This window comes from Camelus dromedarius, unplaced genomic scaffold (genome assembly GCF_036321535.1).
Source record: "Camelus dromedarius isolate mCamDro1 unplaced genomic scaffold, mCamDro1.pat HAP1_SCAFFOLD_28, whole genome shotgun sequence".
Taxonomy (NCBI): domain Eukaryota; kingdom Metazoa; phylum Chordata; class Mammalia; order Artiodactyla; family Camelidae; genus Camelus; species Camelus dromedarius.
The window spans coordinates 1301808-1319690 of NW_026989775.1; the positions used below are offsets into that span (position 1 = coordinate 1301808).

General features: G+C 44.0%; 1 protein-coding gene across 1 annotated transcript in view; it reads right to left on the reverse strand.

Moving 5' to 3' along the window:
- The window catches only part of LOC135320619 (collagen alpha-1(XII) chain-like), a 34060-nt gene that overhangs the window by 1073 nt on the left and 15104 nt on the right, over positions 1 to 17883 (reverse strand). The gene's annotated exons all lie outside the window — the stretch shown is intronic.

A 17883-nucleotide genomic window follows, 5' to 3' on the forward strand; every position in this document is an offset into this window, starting at 1 on the left:
CAGGACATATTTCACAGAACTAGAACAAATCATAAAATTTATATGGAACCATCAAAGACCTAGAATTGCCAAAGCATTACTGAAGAGAAAGAAAGAGGCTGGAGGAATAACTCTCCCAGACTTGAGACAATACTATAGAGCTACAGTCATCAAGACAGCATGGTATTGGTACCAAAACAGACATATGGACCAATGGAACAGAATAGAGAGCCCAGAAATGAACCCACACACTTTTGGTCAACTCATCTTCGACAAAGGAGGCAAGAATATACAATGGAATAAAGACAGTCTCTTCAGCAAATGGTGTTGGGAAAACTGGACAGCAGCATGGAAAACAATTAAGCTAGAACACTCCCTTACACCATATACAAAAACCAACTCAAAATGGATCAAAGACTTAAACATAAGACAAGATACAATAAATTTCCTAGAGGAAAACATAGGTAAAACATTATCTGACATACACTTCAAAAATTTTCTCCTAGAAGAAATAAAAGCAAGAATAAACAAATGCGACCTAATGAAACTTGCAAGCTTCTGCACAGCAAAGGAAACCAGAAGTAAAACAGGAAGAAAACCTACGGAATGGGAGAAAAGTTTTGCAAATGAAACCGACAAAGGCTTCATCTCCAGAATATATAAGCAGCTCATATGACTGAATAAGAAAAAAATAAACAACCCAATCCAAAAATGGGCAGAAGATCTAAACAAGCAATTCTCCAAGGAAGACATACAAATGATCAAAAGGCACATGAAAAAATGCTCAATATCACTAATTATCAGAGAAATGCAAATCAAAACTACAATGAGGTATCACCTCACACCAGTCAGAATGGCCATCATTCAAAAATCCACAAGTGACAAATGCTGGAGAGGCTGTGGAGAAAAAGGAACCCTCCTACACTGCTGGTGGGAATGCAGTTTGATGCAGCCACTATGGAAAATAGTGTGGAGATTCCTCAAAAGACTAGGAATAGACTTATCATATGACCCAGGAATCCCACTCCTGGGCTTGTATCCAGAAGGAAATCTACTTCAGGATGACACCTGCACCCCAATGTTCATAGCAGCACTATTTACAATAGCCAAAAAATGGAAATAGCCTAAATGTCCATCAACAGGTGACTGGATAAAGAAGAGATGGTATATTTATACAATGGAATACTACTCAGCCATAAAACCCGACAACATAATGCCATTTGCAGCAACGTGGATGCTTCTGGAGAATGTCATTCTAAGTGAAGTAAGCCAGAAAGAGAAAGAAAAATACCTTATGAGATCGCTTATATGTGGAATCTAAAAAACAAAAACAAAAACAAACAAAAACAAAGCGTAAATACAGGACAGAAACAGACTCATAGACAGAGAATACAGACTTGTGGTTGCCAGGGGGGTGGAGGGTGGGAAGGGATAGACTGGGATTTCAAAATTGTAGAATAGATAAACAAGATTACACTGTACAGCACAGGGAAATATACACAAAATGTTATGATAACTCACAGAGAAAAAATGTGACAATGAGTGTGTGTATGTCCATGAATGACTGAAGAATTGTGCTGAACACTGGAATTTGACACAACATTTAAAGTGATTATAAATCAATAAAAATGTTAAAAAAAAAAAAAAGAGAAAAGAATACAAGTGTCATACGTCCCCTTACACAAGCTTGAAAGCATCTGGGACTTTCCCTGAATTTCGGTTTGGGGTCAAAGACAGCGTCTGCTCCATTTACAACAGACAGGGCCGCTTCCTACAAGTACTAGCACTGGGCATCCTAGCAGCTCGTTCTGACCCCCTGCATCTTGTGTTTCCTTATTCAGCTGGTCCTCTTCCATTGCCAGCCTGTCAAGCTCTTCCAGCAAGTCTTGGTTTGTTCTGATGGGCAGTTGCTTCTCTTTAACCCAACTGGAATCATGTCCCTTCTCAGCCAGTATCAACAGCCACCCCTAAGTTTCCTGTGATAGCAGCTGACCCAGGCTGGGCCCAGGACAAATGTCAAGCCCATGAAGAAATGTAGAACAAAGAGAGACCTTCAGGCACAAATATTTCCTCGCCTCCACAAACTTCCTCCTCACTGGACAATGGAAGACATGACTGGACGACAAAAGGAAAGCAAGGGTGGGAAACTGCTCATGCCAAAGGTCTCACAAATGAGTGTTCCTAGTGGAATATAAAGTTTTCCCAAATTCACATGGAAAGTTCTGTTTAACATAAACAAGGCAAGGGGCTGCACAGCTCGGCTAGTAACTTCCTTCACCTCTCAGGAGTTTCCTGGCATTTTCTATGTATCTTGGAAAGCGGTGTGAGTGGAGAGAAATCTCCCTAGGTTGTGGAAATAAGACGTATTTCCTAGTCTCTGAAGTTAAAAAGTCACAGAGGCTTTAGTCCGTGAAATTCTGGGTCATTGTTCACATGGAGGTTCCGCTCCCAGGCTCCCACACTCTGCTGTGGCCAAAAGCAGGAGGAGCGGGAGCGTGCAGCTCGCCCAGGGCACAAAGAGCCTCAGAAGCCCAGCTGTGGTCAACGTAGCAGCCAAACTCTCACTGAGCGTGGACGCTTGGCATCCTGACCCCTCGCTGCCTGCAGCTAAGCTCGAGCAATCAGAATGATGTCATTGAAGTATTCATTATCCCTCTCAATGGTTTTCAAGTTCTCCTTCAACAAAACATACTGAATCGGTAACAATTACCCATTACTTTCATTTCCGTTTTCAGAATGTAATCTGGGAAAAGAAGAGGTTTCTGCCTTAAACTTCAGTGCTTCATCAAAGAGCATCTTATTTTGCCTAATGGCCTCCTCTAAGCATTTCTTTGCGTCATTCATCTGTCTATACAAATATGTAATAAAGGAAACAGAATTTACAAATATTCATTACACTGCTAGCCAAACGTATCTTGTGTGTGACCCCTTCCACTAATACAGAAAGTGGTGCCTTACATCTACGACATTTGTTTTTTTATTGCAGTGTAGTCAGTCACTATGTGTCAGTCTCTGGCATACAGCATCATGTTTCAGTCACACGTGTATGTACCTATGTCTGTTTTCACATTCTTTCTCACTATAACTTACTGTAAGATATCAACTAGAGTCCTCTGTGCTGTACAGAAGAGATTTGTTTTTTCTCTAGGAACCTTGCTGTGCATCTAGGCCCCTTACAGAGCACATGGAACAGGACAGTAGGATGACAGAAAAGAGCACCAGCAGCAGGACAGACAGCGACCATTGTCAGGAAGTGGACATGCTTCCTGACTCAGACACGAGTCATCATGTGAGGAATTACAGCTCAGTAAGATCCAGGCAGGACTCCACTGTAATACCATGTAAAGACACATTTTCCTGACCCTTAAAACATACTTCTTCATTCAAAACTTTAAATGATTACCAGAGACTGAGGCCTGCCCCCAACCTTGGCAATCTATTGGAATATCATCAGTGTCAACACTCCAGTGGCTACAATGTGGCTGTAGAAGAATGCATCTATGGAGGGTAAACAGGAAATCATGGGTGTTCCCTTTTCACATGTTGCTCAGGGTACACTGAGCGTCCCTGTCCCGTCACCCAACACACAGGCAGGGGCAGGTGGGCAGAGAGATGGGCTCACCAAATACTTAGTATTTCTTGCTTGCTATTGAAGAGAAGGGTTTATAAATTGTCATTTTCTCAATGAGAACATATTGTGGTTTTGTTCATTGGATTCTTACTATAAAGATAGTATTTTGCAACAAATTTCCATTTCAAAACTAATTTCTGTCCAAGTTAGTAATCTAAAAGGAAAAAAGAAAAGGGTTGGACTCCTGGATTCTGGCCCAGGCATGAAAATAAAATGTCCAGTGACTATAAAATTTCCTGTTATGTGTGACTAAAAGGACACTATCAGGTACTTTAGTAATACAGCGAGGATGGTCCTCCAGATGAACATGAGAAAACCAAAAACTCCCCAGAAGGCAGTAATAAGAGTAAGCTTCCACAGAAGTTCATAAACATCAGACCGAGGATGGAAAAGGAGAACCAGAGTATGGAGGACCTGAAAAGATATTGGAGACAATGAGGAACCTCAAAGACGCTTGCAGTACATCTGTCACAGGGAATCATCTTTAAAAACCCTAAACTACACCCTCAAACAGCTCCTCAGAGAGGCGAGAAGGGATACTTGAGTTCAAAAGGGGCAGGAGGATGCTCTTGGGAGTGTGCGCATGTTTACTGCCTTCATTTGGTGATAGTTTCATTGCTGCTCACGTATGTCAAATATCTGACACACAAAATGTTAGAGATTTGACTTTGCTGGCAGATGTATTGCAAATATTTTTAAAATAGTTAACAAAACTTAACTTACAAAGGCAAAGCCAACTTGAAATAAAAAAATAAGCTAATACAAACCTACAGGGCATGGGAAGCCTACATCTTCTATTGTATGTTCATTAAGTACCTGGACAGACTCCTATGAAATATCCTCAAAAATACACCCAAAATGTATGGGGTAAGAGCAATGAAGATATGTGTTCAAATACAGAGAGATGTACAGAGATGTATTTGTACATTTATAGATTAGACATGAATGAGAAAGCCAATCAGCTCTTACAATAATGACAAAATTACTATTCTGGCAAAAATTAATGATTTATTTTAGCCCAACTTTCTAAAAACCGTGGAGGTTTTCTTTCAATGTTCACTTTGTTTCTGAACCAGAGCATGTAATGTCAGACTTCTGAAATAAATAAGCATTTGTACAATTGAATAATCTTGTATAATATTTTCAAAACTATGAAAATGAAGTTACATAAAAAGAGAATTCAAAATAATCAGTACAAATCATTCACATGCATATTTCACAGTATTGCACCTACGTCCATTAACAGCCACCACAAAAATTAATTTGTATTTCTGGAATGTACAGTTACCAAAACAGAAGGCAAACACATAGTTTTGTAAAAGCTAGATTTCTAAGTATTATAGGAGGAAATAAACACACAATGTAATTTGTACTAATCTAGACACCAAGCTTCCATTTTGTGCAAATAAAACCTCTCTAGAAAGCAACCTCTGAAATCGGTAACATTGTCATTGCCAGCTGCTCTCACAGCTGAGATCAGTAAAATGTCTGCTGGTGGGAAACATGCACTGTCTTTGCGTAGCCGCTGTCTGAGAGAGCAGTGGGTCTCAGCACAAAGGACAGACACGCAGATCAAAGGCACAGAGAGACAAACAGCATCTAGTCACTAACTGGTAAAACCCCCTCAGTAGTGGGCATGCTTGTCACACATGGCACTGAGCGCTGGCGTCAGTGGCTGCCTCCTACCTAGACTCTACCCACCAGGGCCGGTGGACTCAGGTTCGGACAGTCAGCGGCCATGAGCAACGGTGGAGGAGGACAAGTTTATCCAAATGCTCAAAGATGTGGTAGGAAAGAGAGCTTTACTAACCTATGAGAACTCATCCTCATTCCCTTTGAGGGAAAAAATTCTAACAAAGATCACCTATAAACACCCTCAGTGGGCTCAGAAGACACAGAACAGACTCTTCCTTGAGTGGAGGGTCCACGTGGCATGATTCTGCCTCAGCGCCGAGGTTGTTCCCGACATGAGTTCTTTCCAGGTCTCTAACAATCCGGTGCACGCCCATCACAACAAACCCTCTTACATCCATGGGCTGTGTTCTCAGTCTTTCTTTTTCTTGGATGTGGAGGTATTTCTTCTTGAGAGTGAAAATTTCACAGTATGTACCGGAATTTTCTTTATATTTGGACAATTCTAAGGACAGGCAGGACCCTTTCAGCTTTGGGGAAATCAACACTCTGCACATGGACACTTCACTAAAGAAAGTACAACAACTTGTCCACCTCCTGGTCATGTCGTTCCTAGGCATTTCCCCATTATAAACATCCCAGCAGGCTGCAGCCACTCACTTTCGCATCGGCTGGGCTGTCAGGGCTCCCGTCAACCTAGTTAGACACAAAGACCCTGGGGGCAGCCTCCAAGATGAGAAGGAAAGGGATAACTCAGAATTTACTAGAAGTCTAATAGAAATAAAAGCAAAAATAAACAAATGATACCTAATTAAACTTGGAAGCCTTTGCACAGCAAAGGAAACCATAAGCAAAACAAAAAGAGAACCGACAAAGTAGGATAAAATATTTGCAAAAGATGAGATTGACATGGGCTTAACTGCCAGAATATATAAACAGCTAATAAACCTGAATAAGATAAAACAAACAACTCAATCCAAAAATGGGCAGAAGATCTAAACAAGCAATTCTCCAATGAAGACATACAAATGATCAATAGGCAAGTGAAAAGATGCTCAATATAACTAATTATCAAGAGAAATGCAAATCCAAACTACAATGAGGAATCACCTCACACCAGTCAGAATGGCCATCATTCAAAAGTCCACAAACAATAAATGCTGGAGAGGCTGAGGAAAACAGGGAACCCTCCTACACTGCTGGTGGTAATGTAGTTAGGTGCAGCCATTATGGAAAACAGTATGGAGATTCCTCAAAAGACTAAAAATAGATTTACTATATGATCCAGCAATCCCACTCCTGGGTATATATCCAGAAGGAACCTTAATTCAAAAAGATACATCCATCACAATGTTCATAGCAGCACTATTTACAATAGCCAAGACATGGACACTAAATGTCCATTGATAGATGATGGGATAAAGAAGCTGTGGTATATTTATACAATGGAATACTACTCAGCCATAAAAAATAATACAATGATGTCATTTGCAGAAACATGGATGGACCTGGAAAATGTCACTCTAAGTGAAGTAGTCAGAAAGCAAAAGAAAAATACCATATGATATCACTCATATGTGGAATCTTAAAAAAAAAAGACAATATTATTTACAAAATGAAAACAGATTCAGAGACATAGAAAACAAACTTATGGTTACCAGGGTGGAAGGGAGTTGGGAGGGAATAATTGGGAGTTTGAGATTTGCAGACACTAATCTATATAAAGTAGATGAACAACTAGTTTATACTGTACAACATAGGTAACTATATTCAATATGTTGTAGTAATTTATGGTAAAATTAAGTATATGAAAATGAATACATTTATGTTCCTATATGACTGAAGCATTCTGTTGTACACCAGAAACTGACACACTGTAAACTGAAGATACTTTAATAAAAATATTTTTAAAAATTATAAGGCTATTGAATATTTTTGTTATATTTAAATTTCTAAAAAGAATACACTTCAAAGAAAAAAAAGTTGCTAGAATTTAACAAACCAGAAACCACAGAGAACAGATGACACTTCACTGTTTAACAGACCAGCACCAACCCAATTCTGAGACCCCACTGCTCCCAGATATCACCACCAGGAAGGGCGCATGCACAGGAGAGTGCACTGCATGGGGACTGGACCCGAACGTGCACAGCTTGAAGCAGGATCCTGACAAGCTTTCCAGGAGCCAGTCTCACTATGACTTCTAGTAAATAAGAGTTTCTCACTTTTTAAAAAACAGCTTTATTGAGATATAATTCACACATTCCCCCATTTTAGGTATACAACTCAATGGCTTTTAGTACATTTACACTTCCTTCTTTGATGCAATAAAGTAACTATTTCAGATTTCATCTTGTCAACCTGCCGTGTTTGGTCTAAGAGGTCCTGACAGGACCCAGATCTTGCTGAGGATGCTGGTGGCCAGAGCCGCTGCAGGCTGGTCAAGAAACCTGCCCTGAGGGCCTCGGTCTCCACCAATGATGAGTTACCATCAAGGACCCCGTGAGAAAGCAGTGAGTTAAGCACAGTGTGAAGGAGCCCAAGAAAAAGGAGGACACCTGATGCCCAATGTTTACTCACATTTGTGTTTCCGTATCCAATATACCCCAGCACGTGGGGCCAGAACAGCAGCCTCATGACCTCCATGTCCTGGTCCTCTCAGGGCCCTGAGTCCCCAGGCAGGAGGTGGGGAGGTGGGGAGGGACAGGGACAGGGTGGGGTGGGGAGGGGTTGGAGATGGGATTGGGGAGGGAGTGTGACAGGAAGAGGGGTTGGGCACTTGGGAGGAGAAGGGGGTCACAGGAAGGATGAGGGTTAATCAAGCTCCTGAGGGGAGGAAGGAGGGTTCAGTCAGGTCAGAAGGTCAGCAGTTCAGGAAAACAAACGGCAGGTCAAGCGGACTCTTAAGAGCGGCTGGAGGGGATGAGCCACCTCCCTCCAAGCCTTCTCCTGTCTGAACGCTGCCTTGGCAACGCCAGTGCTTTATGCCCTCTCTTGACCAATCACCTGCCTTTGCCCCGGCACCTCACAGTGGGCATTCCGGGTGACCTCACTTTTAGAATGTGTCCCACCTACCTGATCCCCCACCACCAACTGCCATCCAACCCTGGGTCCTCTTTGCAAACTTTTCTGACCTTATGCTTTCTGGTCCTGCCCAACCCAGGTCCCCTGTCCGCTACTGCTGGGTGCTCCCTCCTCCTTCTCCAAATTCCCAGGGTCTCCCTTGGGCAGTGGCTGAAAAACTTGTGGGGTAAAGAATGACAGAACCAAGAGGAATCACCTGCACAAGCAGAGCGGGAGGTCTTCACTCCCCCTCACTCAGCACTTCATACAAAAGGCAGAGAGAATGTCCACAAGACAGAGAAGACCTTAAGAGCAAACCATCTTAATCACATCACCACACCCATATGGCCTTTATTATTGGTAGTACACCTGTAGACGACACATTACTTTAAAATACGTGATACATACATAAAAATAAGCCGTATTAGTTTTGCCAAATATATATATATAACTATACAGTATAACTATATACTGTCATGCCTTCTACTCTGCACTTCAGTGATTCACGTACGCACAGGTCCAAGGAGGCGGAAACCTACCCCGGGGGGGGGGTGCAGAAACAAAGTTGTGCTTTGGGGCAGTACTGGCTGCGAGGGGGCCTGAGAAACCCTTCTGGGGCGGTGGGAAGACTTGGTGTCTAGATGCGGGGGCTGGTGTTCACTCAGTCGGGGAATACTGAGCACGTGGGGCCTGCCAGTCTCAAGGGTCAGAGAGACCCTCATATCTGTCCCCGTGAAGTGGCCAACTGCTGACAGCGAGGAAGGAGTGAGGTGCCTGGAGTGGCCGTGGGAGTCCAGTGAGAGGGCCCCGCACTCATCCAGGCTTTGGGCCCCTGCCCTGCCCTCCCAGCTGCCCTCAGGTGCCCCATTTCCAGGCAGCAGCTCCCTCCTAAGTCTCAGGAGCTCCCCAACCTGCCAGCAGTTTTCTTAGTGAGAAACGGGCAGGGGGCAGTCAGTGGTCTGGGACGCTCTGCCACTCACAAAGAGTTGGGTGAAAATACCTGGCTCCTTAGATGCCCCTCAATCCAATCCCCCAGGAGCCCCTTAAGCCCGCAGGGCCCTCCCTCCTTCCAGCTGGGGCAGGTGGCCAGCCCTGCAGCAGCTCTGTTGTCCAGGCTGGGCCACCAACAGGTCAAAGGTCACCAACAGGTCAAGGGGAGACTGTGCTGCCCAGGAACCGGGGATACAGTGGTGCAGCAGTAAGTACCAGCAGGAGCAGCCTCTGTAACCGGGCTCCTCCACTGTGAGCAGGGCAGGGGCCACAACTTGCCGGTGAGGGTGGGGGGGCTCGGAGAGGTGGGGCCCTGTGGTCCTGGACAGGGCTGGACCAGAGCCCAGGGCCTGGAGATCTGGGGGGAGAGACAGAGAGACAGGCAGGGAGAGAGACAGTGTGTGAGTGAATTGGAGAGAGAGGTGGGGGTCAAGTCCTAGAGAGTGACAGACGGTGAGCAGGCACTGGGTAGGGAGAAGCAGAGACAAGAGGAGGCAGGAAGGAAAGAGGGAGCCAGCCCAGGGTGCATGGTGGGGGATGAAGGGCCAGGGTGGCCTGACTCTGGGAAGGGGCCCAGAGTGGAGGCAGCAGAAAAGGCAGGAACCCTGGCCTCACAGGCCCTCCTGCTCTGAGGCTCTGACCTCCCTGGAGCTGAGGTCCCCAGGGGTCACCATACTTGCAAACACTGGTACCTCCCACTTTTCTTGGGACTGCTGGTTGCAGCCTGTGTCTGTCCCTGTTGGGGCTGACTTCCAGGAGCATGGGCTGTCCTTGGGGAGCGAACTCTGGAGCCTGCCCTGTGGGGAGTTGACACCGACTCCTCACAGACCCAGTGGGGTTGTGTTTCCAACCACACCGTGGGCCTTCCTGGTCCCACAGCCGGGCTTCTGGCACTGTGCTGGCCCCAGGGTCCCCCAGCCTGTAGGGACTGAGTCCCATCCAGGGTGAGTAGGCTTCAGGGATCCTGGGTCTCCTCCTACTGTCAATCAGAATTCCCTCCAACCCTCAGGAGTTGGGGCCCCCTATAAATTACCAATTAACATCATGTCAAAGGTATTGAGGTCTCACACTAAGCAATAAAATGTACCAACGGACCAAATTCAAAGTGCAGTGTTCCAACTACACAACACTGTCAATAACCCATTTTATGGACGAGAAGACAGAGGGGATGTGAATCACCTATGGGTCTCAGGGGTGGTTAGTGCTGTAACTCTGCCTTGAACCAAGGTCTACCTTGGAAAGGGATCCACCTGGAGCCCGTCCTGTGACCTGCTCCCTGAGGTTCTGAGGGAGACCATTGGCTTTGTCTTGGTAAACTCCTTCCAATGACATTAAGTCACGCAGCAGTCAGGACAAACAGAGTGAGGATGTGTTCATGAGCGCTCCTGACTCCTAACGGCAAGTCAACTTTGTCTCAGGAAATGGGTCCTCTATTATCATTAAGCCGAGCATCAAAGTAAATAAGCATAAAAATATAAAATCCATCATATATATGAATACTTTTAATTTAAAATATAAATAACTTTACGAACTATAAATGGGTGCACTGCTTTGATACATGACAAACAGGACATCACATATATTCATTTGAAAGTAGTGCTGTGATGGATGGGAATGTGGTGACAAGAACAGGGTTATTATTAGCAGGGAAGGAGGTCCTACAGCTCTCAGTACAGAGCGGGTATGTTTACAATGTTTCACCCCACGACCAAACTCTCACCAGACACACACACACACCCACACACACAGGCAAATGCACATAGATCCTAAAATTACAATCTACCTCCTGATCAGAAAAATGATAAAAATACATGCACACACCACCTAACACCACCACACTGACCACACATACAGGTCCCCTAATACCTTCTTAATACTTCAGTTCTGTGAGCCTCTGAAGTTCCCCTCACTTGCGCTCACCATCAGCTAACAGATAGAAATCATAAACAATATTTCAAGTCTGATTCATCACAGTTCCTCTAGGAACTTATTTTCTATTATTGCAAGTGTCAGAATATAAAATTCACAATTTCAGATGGAGTTTTGGCTCAGTAGTTTTCATGGCTAAAAGCTCCCACTGACCACACAAAATTATTGGCTCTACTTTTCTCATTCTGTGCTTTCTATGCCAGCTAAAATTTCCCTTTACATCTAATCAGTTTGGATTTCAATCAGCGGCCTGATACAGCGTTTTGTAGATGAAGTGTGATTGTCCTATAGGTCGCTATCTATTGGTGATCATTTTATTCTTTAGACTTAAACAATACAACTGACTTCCAACCTATGGCTTTTTGTAGACTCACAGCTTGTCCTGATCACACTCTGACCTCCTCTAGTAAGTGTCTGTTGAGAAAAATCAAGCCCACACACATGTGGATTTGACTCTACAGTGTCAGTACACCCACCCTTCTCCATTTATTTACTCTCAGTGGTCACTACTTTTCTGTTATTTGACCTAGAAATTGGCCTCCTCCTACCCCTACCCTGAACATCTCAAAAGAATAACCTAAAAAACTAAAGTTTTCATCCCACAAACTGTAATCTCATTACTAGTAGCCATAAGGGTGGCCTATGAATGAATTTAAAAGGATTAGAATGAATGTATGATAATTAGTTTAAATAAAAATATTTTGACTCATAAAATTATAATTAACTTCATAATTATCAAATGGCATTAGTCTACACTACTATCATTTTTGCATTTACAGCATCCTATATAGATACTAACATACGATCACATTTAATATCCCCGTTACTATGCTTAGATGGCATAATATCACCGTTATTCATTACAGCAACTGTCACCATGCTCAGCACCCATTCTACATTAGCTGGCGTATTACTAGTGCTCCCCGCCTTCATTTTTCACAAGCCTTCGTCTCTATTTGTCAGTGCCTCCTCTCCCATCAGCAACTTGTCTTCTTCCCCCAGCACACGTAGCCAGTAATTTCATCTATCCCAGAAATCATTAACCCCCAAAACCACATCATCACAATGCTAATCTTACTACAAGTATCCTTAGATTTCACACTTCACAATTGGTCACATTCTATAGTTAAATCAAAACAACAGTCAAAACCGTAATCATTGTTTACCCACTGGGAAAATCAAACAAGATGATTAAGTTCAGGACTTTATTTCTTACTGTAAGTACTCCTTGGATCACTTCCACTTGCCATTGCACTAAGTTTGATCCAGAATCTTTTTGGGGGGAGGGGTTATCTATCTATCTATCTATCTATCTATCTATCTATCTATCTATCTATCTATCTATCTATCTATCTATCTATATTTATGGTGGAGGTACCGGGGATTGAACCCAGGACCTCGTGCATGCTAAGAACATATTCAACCACTTGAGCTATACCTTCCCCTCTAATTTTGATTCAGAATCTTATAGGTTCGTTACATTCTCTAATCATTCAATACTAAACTCAGGCAGCATCCATTTCTTAATCTGGTTTCCCCATGACTGACATGTGTAAGCGTTTATGGTAAATATGCCCCCTTTAGGACCAGCTCCTTTGATTCCCAAGAGCATAACTGGAGTTTGCTTTCCTGGACCCAGAGCACCTGCAGTCATGCTGCTCACACTAGGCAGCTGAGGCACATCACACATTATAATATTCAAGCCCTTGGAAAATGAGACGGCATATCCTGGCCTTATACCATCTTTGTGAGGAATAATCATGACAAGCCCCATCTGTCTGTGCCAGACAGACCTACAGCCGCTCCCCGCAGGGCCCCCCACCAATCACACACACTAGGAGCTGTGGGCATCCGTGTGCAGACAGCATGAGGTCACAGTGGTGCTCCAGCCCTGACAATCACCTGCGCCTTAAGTCACAGTTTGAACCACGCATCAGGCACCCCAGGCACAGGGTTCAGCACTGGGACGAGGAGCCCCCTCAGCTGGGATGAAAACCAGTGGGCTTGCTGGAGGGCTGTGAGAAGCTGAGCCCCTGCTCTTGAAGAGCCTGGGCAGAGACCCACTGACTCCCCATCATGGCAGGGACACAGCAGGCTGAACGCTGCCTGGGCTCCGGCCGGCTGGCAGGGGTGGCTCAGGCGGGCCCCCTGGACTCCCCCAGGCTCCTGGCCCCACCCTCCTTGTTCGGTGCTGCTCCCCACTCAGGCGGAGGCTTCCACTGCCAGTGAGCGTGTGCATTGTGGGAGAAAGTGGCACTGGCCTGGGTGTGGCCCTGCCTCTGAAAAGACAGCCGGCAGTCACGGCCAGCTAGTGTGTCCCTGCACACCCTCTGCAGGGGACAGCACTAGCACCAGTGCAGGGCCTGCCATCCCCAGAACTCACTTTCCTGTGCACACCTGACAGGCGGGGGGGCAGCTCAGGGCTGCAGCCCCAATATCTCCGGCCCTGACCCACCCTCTAGCCAAGCTGCTCACGCCGGAGAAAAGGTTATACATAACCTTTATACAGATCCTTCTGTACTAAAGTACAGAAGGGCCACTGCAAGCCGTCAGGCCTCAGCCACATCCTAAACCAAAGCAGAGACTGCCATCACACCCAGGAGACCCCAACTCCCACAGAGATCGTGCTTCAGCCCCATGGGACACCGTGCCACCTGATAGGGCTGGAACAGTCACTGAGCAGAGGAGAAGCCCCTGCTTGAACCTGGAACTGGCTCCAGTCCCCCTGACTCCAGCCCTGTGGCCCCCATTGCAGGGGCTGCCAGCATGTCCCGGGGAAGAGCGCAGCCCAGGATCACTTCAGGTCCAGCTCTTCCCAACCAGCCCGCTGGGCACAGCAGACTGCACAGGAACACGCTCACACAAGGACACATCTTTAACTCTGACAGGTAACTGTTTCACCTAATTTCACAGAGATACAGAAAGTTAAAATGAGAAGACAGGAACATGTTTTATGTGAAAGAATAAGAAAATCACCATAATGAATAGAAATAAGTAATTTACCTGACAAAGAGGTCAAAACAATAGTAGTAAGAATGATAGCTGAACTGGGAAAAAGAACAGAAGAACACAGGGAGAAGTTTTAAAAAGAACTAGAAAATATAAAAAAAGAACCAGCCAGAGCAGAAGTATAGGTAATACAGAAGATTAGGCAACACAGATGACCCATTAGCAACCCGGAAGATAGAATAATGAGAAGCACCCAATCAGAAAAGCAAGAAGAAAAAGCATGCTACACAAGGTTAAGGAACTTCTGAGGCAGACCAAGCAGAGTAACACTCAAATTATAAGGGTCCCTGAAGGAAGAGAGAGAAAGGGTGAGAAAATCTTTGATAAAATTGTGGCTGAAAACTCCCCTAATCTGAGGAAGGAAGCGGATATCCAGGCACAGGAATCAGAGAGTCCCAAAAGGGATCAGCTCAAACAGACTCACACCAAGACATATCATTATTCAAAAAGTGAAATTTAAAGACAATGACAGAATTCTAAAGGCAGCAAGAGGGAAATGTCACATCAAAGGAAATCCCTCATAAGCCTATCAGCTCTTCTTACTGCATGTATTTTTAAAATTTGCATGTATCTGCTGTTCATTGTCTAAGAAGGTTTAGAGCCTTAGCTTTTTTAACTTACATAGTTATTAAAGGAATAAAGTCAACCACAAAATAAGAATTAATTCAAAAATATATATACACCCCGCTATTAACAGCGACACTATTTACAATTGCTAAGATGTGAAAGCATCCCAAGTACACATCAACAGATGACTGGATAAAGAAGATGCCCCACATACAGGTAATGGAGCACAACTCACCCATAAGAGAGAAGGAGATTTTGCGATTTTGGCTTTTCATTCACTTTTTTCACTTCAAAAACCAGAATTTTATAACTGGCATAAACATTTCCATTGCATCAAAAACAACAAAACACCTAGAAATAAACTTAGAAAGATATAACCAAGGAGGTTACAGATACTCTGAAAACTGTAAAACACACTGATGAAGGAAACTGAAGATGATACAAAGAAATGGAAAGATATCTTGTGCTCTTGGACTGGAAGCATCAACATTATCAAAATGGCCATCTACCCAAAGCAAACAACTGTCAAAACACTCACGGCATTTTTCACAGAAGTAGAACAAACGATTCCAAAATTTATATGAAACCATAAAAGACCCTGGACAACCACAGCAATCTTGTATATGTCTTTTTTTCCCCCTCTCTTTCTTCTTTTTGTTCTCTTTTCTTATGATTTGATGACTAGAGAAATTCCTTTAACATTTGTTGTAAAGCTGGCTTGGTGGTGCTGAATCCTTTTAGCTTTTGTTTATCTGTGAAGCTTTTGATTTCTCCATCAAATCTGAACAAGAGCCTTGCTGGATAGAATAGTCTTAGTTGTAAATTTTTCTCTTTCATCAGTTTAAATGTGTCGTGCCACTCTATTCTGGCCTGTGGACTTTCTGCTGAGAAATCAGCTGACATAACCTTATGGGAGCTCCCTTGTATGTCATTTTGTTGCTTTTCTCTTGCTGATTTTAACATTTTCTCTTTATCCTTGATTTTGTCAATTTGATGACTATGTGCCTTCACATGTTCCTCTCTGTGCCGATCCTGTGTGGTACTCTGTGCTTCCTGGACTTGGGTAATTGTTTCCTCTCCCAAGTTGGGTAAGTTTTTGGTTATTATCTCTCCCAAAATTCTCTTACATCCTTTCTCTCTCTCTCCTCTTTCTGAGACCCCTATAATGTGAATATTAGTGCATTTCATGCTGTCCCAGAGTTCTCTTAAACTATCCTTATTCCTCTTCATTTTTCTTCTGTTCTGCAGTAGTGATTTCCACTAATCTGTCTTCTAGCTCACTGACCTGTTCTGCTTCATTTAGTCTATTAGTTTCTTCTAGTGTGTTAGATCATTAAAATCATGTCAGTGATTTTATCCTTCAACTCTGGGTATTCTTTATATTTTCCAACTTTTTTGCTAAAAATTTGCTCTGTGCATCTGTACTCCTCTTGAGTTCTCTGAGCGTCTTCACCATCAATACTTTAACTTCTTTCTCAGATAAATTGTCTATCTCTTCACTTATTTCTTCTGGGATTTTACCTTGTACCTTGGCCTAGGAGATACTCCTCTGTTGCCTCATTCTGTATGTCTTTCTATTTATATTTTTAGGTAGGATAGTTATGTTTCTCAACCTTGGAGAAGTGGCCCTCTGTGGGAGACATCTTATGTGTCCCAGCAATGCACTTCTGTCGTGTCACCCAAGAGCCAGGGTCCAGCCAGTCCCACTGTAGACTCTGGCCTGTGTTTGTGGGCTCCTGCCACAGGCTTTGGGATTGTTTTCTTCCTTCTGATATCTGCTCCCTGGTGGATGAGGCTAGACTAGAGGCTTGTGCAGGTTTCTTGGCAGGAGAAGTCAGTGTCTGCCCACTGCTGGCTGTAGATTTTTCCTGGACCTCTGGTGGGTAGGGCCTTGTCTAGATGTATTTTTAGGTCAGCAAGTCCACTGACAGGTGGGGCTGTGTTCCCACCCAGTATGTTTGGCCTGAGGCTTCCCAGCCCTTAAGCCTACAGGTTGTCGGGTGGGGCTGGGTTTTGGTGCTAATGATCCAATCAAGATGTCAGCCTCCAGGAAAGCTCACACAGATGAACACTCCTGGAATATCAGGCACCAGCTTTTATATCCCCTGGGTGAGCCACAGCCTTCCCCTATGTCCCCAGGAGACATTCCAAAACCACCAGGCAGGCCTGGCCCTGGTTCCTATGAAATCACTAGTTCTGCCCTTGAACCTGGCACACGTGAGATTCTGCATACACTTCCCAAGAGTATGAAGTCTCTGTTTCCCCCAGTCCCATGGGGCTCCTAGAGCTAAGCACCCCTGGCCTTCAAAACCAGATGTCCTGGGGCCTCCTCCTCCTCCCAATGCTGGAATCCCAGGCTGGGGAGCCTGACATGGGGCTTAGAACTCCTGTGGGAGGGTCTTTGTGATTCACTCTCCAGCCTGTGGATAGCCCACCCAGGCGGGTATAAGGCTTGATTATACTATGAGCATGCCCTTCCTACCATCCTGCTGTGGTCCCCTCTTTATGTTTCCAGTTGAAGATCTTTTTTGCTAGGTTCATTTTTTTGATGCTTGTTTAGCAGTCAGCTGTGGTTTCACTGTAATCGCGAGGACAGGAGAGCTCATGGAGGCCTATCAGCTGTTTTTCAGCAAAGTTTCACTGCAGGCCAGAAGGAACAGCCATGATATTTTTAAAGTAATTAACGGGAAAAACCTAGAACTTAGGCTACCTAGTCAGCTAAGTTATTAATCACAATTGACACACAGTTCAAGAGTTTCTCAGATAAGCAAAACCTGAGTTCATCAATCCTAAACTGACCTTATAGGAAGTATTGAAAGAAAGGTTTTCTTTACCTGAAAAAGACCAAAAAATAAGAACTTGTATGAAGGGGGAAAATCCCACTTTTAGGGCAAAAATGAAGCAATGGCTGTGAATCAACCACTTAAATAAGCCACTTCAAAGACTAAAGGACAAAAATTGTAACAACAACTATAATTACAGCAAACACTTATACAAGGCATATGAAGATATAAAAAATAAAAGCAAAAGCAAAAAAAGGGAGAGGAGTAAAACAGTAAATCTTTTAGAACTTATATGTCCTT